Source organism: Sitophilus oryzae, unplaced genomic scaffold (assembly GCF_002938485.1).
Source record: "Sitophilus oryzae breed Bouriz unplaced genomic scaffold, Soryzae_2.0 scaffold_1393_pilon_pilon, whole genome shotgun sequence".
Lineage (NCBI taxonomy): Eukaryota > Metazoa > Arthropoda > Insecta > Coleoptera > Curculionidae > Sitophilus > Sitophilus oryzae.
The window spans coordinates 2,183,640-2,193,922 of NW_022146052.1; the positions used below are offsets into that span (position 1 = coordinate 2,183,640).

Below are 10,283 nucleotides of genomic sequence, written 5' to 3' on the forward strand. Positions count from 1 at the left end.
AGTATCTGCAAAATAACATCACACGATAGGTAAATAATAAATTTTAGTACTCCGGAGAGATAATGTTAAAAGGTACTGTTATAAAGTTACAGAACCAACTTTTAAGGTTTAAAACGTAGTAAGTGTTATTATTAATAAAATACTATTTTTTATTTGTGTTGTGTTTTATTTATTCCTTTTCAATATTAATTTTTTTTTATTCGTACATAAGTTATACCGTATGATCGAAAAAAAAACGGCGTCCAGTTGGCTGGGAAATGAACATCAATGACATTTCCCATATAAATTTACATATAAAATGACAGAGATCTTCATTCCATAGCCATCGCTGACGCCGTTTTTTCTCGATCATACGGTATTAATAAATGTAATAATAAATGGAGGAAGTTGCTCGACTTTGAAAGTAAGAAATAGTTCTTTGTTATATTTTTTTTTGGTATGTTGTGTTTTGTTTAAAATAGACTTGTTTGTTTTGTATTAACACATACTGTAATTTTTTTTAATTAAATAACTGGATCGGATTTTTTCAGTTTTATACAGTTTCTTTTCACAATATTTTGAAGTAATCACTTGTCACTCAAATTTTAAATTGATTAATTTTCTGCTATGCATTCCAATTGTACCAACTTATTTCTTTGTAAAAAAATTAAACTACATTGAAATTAAAATGACAGGCACATCTATGACTGTCAAGGATTTTGTCGTTGGACAGACTGTATATTTCGACCTCAGAAACATGTTTATGGTGAAACAAAATGGTATTTTGCGAAAAAATGTTTGATTTTTTTTAATCTTTACTTATATAAGTATAAACCGTATATTCATATTTTTCAGAAAGTTTCAATTTTTTTATATTTAAACTCTATGTTGATTGTCCTATGTTTTTTAGATTCAATCAAAATTTTAAAAACTAAACAAACTCTTATATCCAATATTTTTATTTCAAAATAAAATTCAAATCTTCCTTTCGACAAATCATTTCATTTACTTATGCCATTATTTTGAACAGGAACAAAACGCTCCAGTCATTATTCTAGCGAAGTTATTTGCGATAGTAACTTCTACTTATCTCCGGCGCCCATAAAACTTTTAATTTCTCAATTAATTTACAAAGCACGTTCAACTACAGGAGCATGAAAAGGAGAATTGAAACAAGATGTCCTGTTTAGTCAGCAATTCGCCAACTTGCACCAACTGCAATTCTATGAATATCTAGCGCAGGCTGCCGGGCGACAATCGGATTATTATACGGGATCGCTCGAAAATTGTATAATTTGCAGGTGGATTATTTGAAAGAATGGATGGCTTAAAAACGTTAAAACAATTTAATGTTCGATTAAAGACAATGCCCGTTCCGAATTAAAAGGAAAATTTGAGTCAACTTTAATTTAACTCTATTTGTATAAGTTGCCGAAACTAATAAAGATTTCAATATAAAGTAATTAAGTATTGATTGACGCGAATTTTTCCAGTCCAAGCGCTAGCAACATTTTTGAGAAAGTATTTTAAGACGTCTGGCTCTTTGATAAATCTTTTACTATGCTCTTTGGAATAGCATGCGGCCCGTCCGGCTGCCGATACCCGTTGCGTTCGCTACCGCGCATCGGTAGAAGATTCTATATTTTTTATTAATTTATTCGTATAAATTCTAGTATTGAATATAAATCGAACATGTCTCCATAGCGCAGTGCGTAGAGTTTCCGACCACGAACCGATGATTCAGAGTTCGAATCCGGGTCAGGACAAAGACTTTTTTATTTTATTTTCGCTTATATTCTGATAGTAAAGTATTAAATAAATTTGGTGATTAAAAAAAAACAAATATTTAATACTTTACTATCAGAATATAAACGAAAATAAAATAAAAAAGTCTTTGTCCTGACCCGGATTCGAACTCTGATCATCGGTTCGTGGTCAGAAACTTTGCGCACTGCGCCATGGAGACATGTTCGATTTGTATTCAATACTAGAATATAAAGAACTAATAAAAATATAGGATCTTCTTTCAATGCGCAGTAGGGAACGCAACGTTTACCGGCAGCCAGACGAGCCGCATGCTGTTCTAGAGAGCATAGTAAAAGATATATCAAAGAGCCAGACGTCTTAAAATACTTGTTATTCCTACGTTGCTAGCTCTCGTACTATTATATCAAAGCAATTTTATCATTTATTGTGCTTGAGTGACGGGCATTACGATTCTTTTTAGTGAATCGTATCGTACGGTTCAATTTCTGATAATGAATCGACTTTTACGATTCATTTTAGAATGCCTCAGAAGGCATACAGGGTGGTGACAATTTCGATGCTAAAGTTAGAGTTACGAATTCGAGATACTAGACAATATTTGCACCTCCCGTTTTGACACGTAATACTGTACATAAAAAGTAACTGCTGTCCTATAAAGTGCCAATTGGATTTTCAAAGCTTACCCGATATTGGGCTCATATTAAAAAAAACTTATTTTACTAGAAATTTTGAATCAAAATTGGATATGGTCTTATATATTTTCGCTCTATCTAATGGTATCTTCCTCTTCTAGTGCATATCCATTAATGGATGTTTGCGATAACATTTTCCATCGCTTCTCTGTTCCTAGCGGTATTTATTAACGACTGTACATCGTGTAGGCCTGCCCACTGTCTAACCTTCCTCAGCCATAACATTTTTTTCCTTCCGATACCCCTTCGGCCTTCGATCTTGCCTTCGATTCATAGATGCAAGAATTGATATTTGGGGTTTTGCATTATGTGCCCCAGGTATGCGGTATTTTTTTCTTCTTAATCAATTCAACACTTCGCGCTGTTTGTTAACACGTCTCAGAACTACTTCATTTGTTTACCTAGCCGTCCAAGGTATCTTCAGAATTCTGCGATATAGCCACATCTCAAAAGCCACTAGTTTATTAATGGCAGCTGCTTTTAATATCCAACCTTCCACATCATAAAGAGATCAGAGAGAGAAAAAGATAAAGAGAATCATTACCTAGACCGACCACACGTAACACTTTACGAATCTTAATCTGAGGTTAAGGTCAAAATCAGAACCGACAAGTACTTTTCGAAACCTCAAGAATGCCTGCCTAGCTTGATCGATGCGAAATTTAATTTCCTTGTCTGATGTCCAATCTTCGGAGAGTCAAATGCCTAAGTACTTCAATTTATCTACCCTTTATATGGGCCTTATATTAAATGTTATAATGCAGTTTTTAAACACATCTGGATTTCTGGGTATCATAAATTTGATTTTCTTGATGTTCATGTTAAAACCCATTGCTTTGCTCTGTTGGTTAGTAGGCTGTATATAAATTCAAAATGCGGCCATAAGAAGAAAGAAACTTGACTATCGTTGTGCGAAGTCTAATAGGCTTAGAAAATTTCAGAAAACGGCATTTAATTGACCGAGGCCGAAAAATTAAAACCACCAACTTACTTTGCAAGTGATAGAATAGATGTGAAGACATTTTAATTTAAAATAAACCCATCATTTTAATTTTTTTGATATACCTAGATCGGAAACTAATCAAGATACCGGGGATTTTTTCACAGGCGTTTGTCAAACTTCTAATAACCACAGCTTTTGCCCCATCTAACCGAATTCGTATTTCTTGTAGTTTCCAAAATACCAATGTTGAGCATCGAAATTGTCACCACCCTATACCTATACAGCACCTTCCCAGCGCGCGTCGGCGTCGTAAAAAACAAACAAACACAATACAAATACATATTTCTACTTTGTCTAAAGTTATTTTAAAACATACTTAAATTAAACAATATCAAATAGGTATGTTCTTAAAATAGTCTAAATTGATTTAATAATAATCAAAACATTTTCGAGTGGAAAGTAAATAAAAGTTTATGTACGATAATATTTTGAATTCCAATAAGGTTATCATAATTGTTTACTAATTAGCAGGTAAAATTAATTCGATTTTATTGTTAGATAAATATGGCGGCTCAATGGTCTAGGGGTATGATTCTCGCTTTGGGTGCGAGAGGTCCCGGGTTCAAATCCCGGTTGAGCCCAACTTTTTTGCTGAAACTTCATGATTAGATAAAAAAATACAATCAAATACTACATGAGAAGCACTAAAAACATTTTTTTTCTAAAATTGATTGATCATTATTGCAGTTATTAATAAAATTATTTTTCTTTTTTCCCTGTGTCTTATAGAGACAATATAGGGGGTGCTTTATCTGTTTTATTATAGATACCAAAAAATAGAGTATCTATGTATTAGAAAAATTGATACTTTAGAATTTATAATACAACAATTTTTTGAGACTTCCTTGTTGTTTTTATTTAAAAAATATCACTCGTATCATTAAATAAGTATGACCCTTTTACTGTATGTATTTAATATACATATACTAAGCAGATGATTGAATAAAAACTGACGATTAATGACATTATTTATATAGTGAATATCGAGGTGAATATCATCATGTCATCGTTTTTTCTAAGAAAACTTAACGACGTTTTTTTTTATTCACTCGATAATGATTGGAGATCGCACTGTATTGTAAATAATTATATTGTTATTTTTGTAAAAAAGTTAACTTCATACTAGTTGTGATAACATTGACTTATTAAAAAAGAAAATATATATTATGGTGTTTGTTTTGTATCTAACTGAATTATATTTAGTTAATTAGGTATTTGACTGCATTATCAGAATTTATTAACTGTTTTTTGTAAAAAGTAGGGCTCAACCGGGATTTGAACCCGGGACCTCTCGCACCCAAAGCGAGAATCATACCCCTAGACCATTGAGCCGTAATATTTGTTTAAACTAAAATCACGTTTGCTATTGATTAGCTACGTTCACTTCCTACCTACATTCTAAAAGCGCAACGCTTATTATATACGTAAGCGTTGCATGCGTCACAAAAATACAGGGTGGCGCCTCTCATACGACGCAGAGGCTCCAAAGAAAACGGTGTTTTATTTCGAAAAGGAAATTTTGGGAGCATATATAGGTTAATTGAACTATGATATACCTTTTATTAATGATATACCTTTTATTAATTTAACAAAAATTAAAGAATGCATAGTAAAATAGGTACTCAACGGTAATACAAAGATACACGTTTAAAACATATTTTAATTATAACAGAATTACAACTAGATATAAATCTATAATTATGTGCCAAAAATTAGCCAGATGTAATCAAATGCCCAAAAACAAGTTGTCTCCTGTTCACTGCATAAAATTATTCACTTTTCAAAAGATATTTTTATGTTATAGGCTAATTCGAAAAGAAGTCATAATAGCGCCCGTATATAGCGTTTAACGCGTTGCGTTGGGAGTAGCAAGGTACAGCTGCCATGCTAGAGCCGTTCGGTATAAAAGGAAGGTAATGTGGCTAGCACTACGCTTCAACCGCCTATTATTACCTCAGGATTGTGATTGTTCCCAACTACTCAATTAAGGCTGAGTAGACCTAGGTACCCTAACTATTTCTATTTTAATAAAAATAGTCGGCTGATGAAATGCCGGGTGTAGGATTCGAACCCACAACCTTGAAATCGGTTGCGAAATTTAAAAGAAGATAAACATTATATTATATTTTAAAACAAAAAATAATAAACATATATAAAAAAAACATTTTTAACTAAAGATGAAGCAAAATAAAATAATAATGCGTCATAACACACCAAAATACTTTACTTTTTCACCTGGCACGCGCTTGCATGTTAGCAATGATGTCATTTGATGACAGCAGATGATTAAAAACGCTGGTTAATAAAACGCTTGTCCGGTATTTCGATAGACCAAGTACACTTGGATTGGATGGTACCATAAAAATATATCTACTTATATGAATGCTGTCCTTGTCTCACTTGCTTCTTTCGTTATCAACTGTTTTATCCAGTCGAATTATAAAGCTTCATAACATCCAAGCAATAGGCTGGCTGCCAACTTACTTGGCAGAGTTGGAGGCTTTCCAACACGACTTGTGTGTGTATGGGTAACTAAGTTAATCCAATGGAAGCAACGTACAAGTGAGACGCACACAGCATCCAAATTAGTATACTTTGGTAGCATCCAAGTGTACTTGATGATCCAGTTACACTTTGACCAGGTTTCCTCTGCTTCGTCATTAAGATAACTTTTATACGGAAGACGGCGCCTGTACCTCTACGCCACCGGGCACCATTAATAATTGATCAACATAATGTTACTAATCAACTCAACAAATATTGACTACTAGATTGAAGATTACTGTGTGATCAAGGGGCTTTGGCTTCTACAGTTAAAAAAATAATATAATTTCCAATAAGCGATCGATTTTTTTCATGTTACATGGTTTGTGATCACCAAGATTAATCCTAAATTTTTTGTTCTTATTGTAAAATATATATAAAGTCTGTCCAACTGAGCCAGGGAAGATTTCGAAAGACGACATCCAAAAAATAATAAAAAATACTATTTGCCTTTGAGTTATAATGACAGACAACTGTCGCTGCCAGAGATTCTTCCATTGGACATAATAACTATGACTATATTCAGTATACTCCTCTATTAAGGGGTTTTAACGGAAAAGTAGAAAAAAGTCTGTCCAACCGTCCAACCAGTTGTTGATGTCAATTTAATTCACAGGTATTACCTGTCATATTATGTATTTCGTCCGTCTAAATCTTCCCTGACTCGTTGGCTTTGAGACACTGGCATACCATGGCAAAAGCACTTTAATTCCTGTCCAGACAGTGTAGGTTATATTTTTTTGAACTGATACAAAACCCGAGTCGATTTTCTTTAAAGTTAACAACCATTTATATATAGAGGGGTTTTGTGTTAGCAACATAATTAGGTGTGCATAATTCAGTGGTAATTTCGACCCGAACAAATAGATGGAAAATATGAAAGTCGGCGGCGCGGCGCGGCGTGCACGTCGGCCGATGATTAAAAAGCAAAATTATTAAAACGATGCCGGGGGAAAATACCATCGAGCTATGAAAGGAGATCGGGTAATTGTATTAATCTGTTGCTTGTGTGCCTTAAAAACTTATTTTTCTATCTGCAGATGTGTATGATAATGTACCTTTATTTACAACATTATCCAAGTTGAGCACAGCCGTACCATCCTTTTCTCGAAGGTATTAGCGGCATTTTTGGCTACCCTGTAACTTCCTTCTGTATAAAGAATATTAATTTTTACTGCAAATGAAGACATACTATAGCTGGCTAGTTTACCAAAATATCTAGAAATTATTTATACCTTATAGTTTATGAATTACCGCTTGTCAAATTTCTTTAATTTCGACATTGTCTCACCGACAGATAATCAAAATTCTAAGGTACTTCTAGATATGTCACAAACTTCAAATCTCGAATTTTAGGTAGCTTTAAGCTTATAATGGAAGCAAAAAACTAAAAATGTTGCAATATCCTTATGGATTAAAAGTTTGCTAAAGCTGTCTAGCCGCTCCGGTAATTAAATTTCCAGTCAGGAGAAAGGTAGAAAACTAGAATTAATCGAAGCGGTCTCTTCTGATTTTATTTGTATATTAATGTATAAATCGGGGGGTGCCTGGGGAGGTGGGTGCCCGGTGGCGTAGAGGTACAGGCTCTCGTTTACCAATCTCAAGGTAGTGGGTTCGCATCCCACACCCGGCATTTCATCAGCCGACTTTTTATTAAAATAAAAATAGTTTGGGTACCTAGGTCGACTCAGCCTTAAATGAGTACTTGGGATTCACAATCCTGAGGTAATAATAGGCGGTTGAGGTGTAGTGCTAGCCACATTACCTTCCTTGCCTACCGAACGGCTCTAGTATGGCAAGCTGTACCTTGCTACTCCCAAGGCGTTAAACGCTATATACGGGAGCTATTATATTATTATTAATGTATAGGTAAACAATAATGCAAGGATTATGATTTTCTTCTAGTCAAACTTCTTTAACTTCGCCAGTGACTCACTCGCCCTCATCAGAATTCTAAGGTACTTATAGATGTGTGATGTGTCACAAACTTCAAATTTCGATTATTAGGTATATTTAAGCTTATAATGCAAGAAAAAAACGAAAAATATCGAAGTATCCTTATAAATCAAAAGTTAGCTGCCTAGCCGCTACCGGTAACCGACTTTCCGGTGATGGTAATAGGAGGACCGGTGATAGGATTGTTTTGAAAATTTGGATTTTTATATAAAGGCACCTGCTCCATATATCTAAATTATTATCAGCGTTGCAGTATTGCCGGATCATTTGAAAAGTGGTAGTATCTTTGTTATTTTAATGGGACACCCAGTATATTATTACATTTTTGGAAACTGCTCTCATCGTCAATGTCTCATATTTTTTTTATTATACTAACACATACCTATCTCTTATAAGTTTTCGAGATAAAAAATAAAATATGTGCAAAATTGACAAATACATGATCTTCAATAAGCCATTGTAAAATCATGAATTAAAAATTTTTAAAGTTAATATTTAGGTTATAACGACAATCGGAAACACAAGTCCTTAGAAAACTAGAATTAATCCATTTGATATTATCTGACTTTATACGATAATTCAAAGTTTATGAATTATCGCTAGTCAAACTTCTTTTGTATTATTTTAAATGATATACTTATTACCAGAGAAAAAAATAGGAGGATAATCTACAAAAAGAAATGAGATTCCATCAAAAACATAGAATGTAAAAAAATGCCAAGTCTCGCAACACAATTCTTCCACTATAAAATGTTGTGAAATCTCATGTAAAACCAAGTCAGTCTCTCTTTAAGCACCTATTCAACAAATTTGTCATAAATTGCTAGGGTCAATATTACAAACAACAACCTTCTTTAAACTTAAGAATTTACTCCTGCATAGAAATATGCCGCTACATACCAGGATACGGGTAATTCGATCTTATGTGTGGCCTTTAATGTTGTATGGCGCTAAGACTTGGTCACTTAAGGTAAAATCAATAAACAGAATTGAGGCTTTCGAAATGTGGACACTCGCCGATTGCTACGCATACCCTGAACGGAGCATGCAACAAATGATGAAGTTCTAAGAAGAACCAGAGTAGACAGACAGAGTGGATACCGTAAAACAACGCGAAGTAAGGACATCTAGGACATATATGAAGGGGACGTCAATACTCTATACCCAGGTTGATACTGCAGGGCAAAATCGAAGGCAGACGCGCGACGGGGACCGGGTCGAAAACAGCATTCTTGGCTTCGCAAAATTAGAAATTGGAGTGGCATACCTGACGCCGCAACCATATTTCGACGAGCCGAAGAGGTCATATTATAGCCATAAAACAGACAGATGATCGCCAACGTGCGCCATAGTACATGGCACCCGAAGAAGTGTCAATATTAGTCATCTTTACTTCTGTAATAATTATAAAGCACGATATATGATATTTTATTCTAATTAAAAAAAATTATTTTTAAGGGCACTGTTTAAATTTACTTAGTAATCGACATGGTAGATTATTCTTTTATAATCATGAGTGCATTGCAATTGCCAAGTCATTATAATTATTACAGAAATAAAAATGACTAGTATTGACACTAACAATTTATAACAAAATTGTTTAACAGGTGCTTAAAGAGAGACTAAATCAAATAAACTGACTTGGTTTTACATGAGATCTCACAACTTTTATAGTGGATGAATTGTGTTGCGTGACTTAGCTTTTTTTACTTTCTATGTTTTTGATGGGATATATATTTACATTATAACTCCGGTAAATTAATTTTTACAGTTGTTCCAATACAAAGTCGATAATTTCCTTATTTTTTTATTTAAATTTATATTATGAATCGTCCTATTTGCTTGATAGCTCCATGGTGATGCCATCGGTAACTGGACGGACGTGTGTCGGACAGCTGTTGTTTTTGGGTCATATGCCTGAAAATCATCCCGGGGTCGGATGGCATCTTGTTGAATAAACATTAAATTATTTAATTAGCTTGAATAATTGGTCGGCTTTTATTCAGGTAGCTGACAGGGTTAAATTTAAAATTCTTTTGTACTCCATAGGAAATAAGGGAATATTTTAGTACAAAAATTATTGACCTTTCTCTGTTTGAAATAATAGTATATTGTTTTATTAGAAGGAAAAATTATACTTTTCGCGGCGAGGCTATATTTTGATTATTAACTGAATTTTCAATGTTGGACATTACAGGCGAGGCACAAAATAATATATTGTGTATATGATACTTTTTGTATTTTTTATATTATATTTTTATGCAAAAATTTCATCGCCAACCTATCTTGGTCCAGAGCCAGTACTGGGAATACCCAAATGTATGGCCCGTAGTGCATTAAAA

The 10,283-nt window shown here is 33.7% G+C and overlaps 2 non-coding genes across 2 annotated transcripts; one reads left to right on the plus strand and one right to left on the minus strand.

Moving 5' to 3' along the window:
* Positions 1–3,950: 3,950 nt before the first annotated feature.
* On the plus strand, positions 3,951–4,022 carry Trnap-ugg. Its single transcript has one exon. It is a non-coding gene; the product is annotated as a tRNA-Pro (tRNA).
* A 679-nt stretch (positions 4,023–4,701) lies between these two features.
* Trnap-ugg lies at positions 4,702–4,773 on the minus strand. The gene has a single exon. It is a non-coding gene; the product is annotated as a tRNA-Pro (tRNA).
* Positions 4,774–10,283: the final 5,510 nt, after the last annotated feature.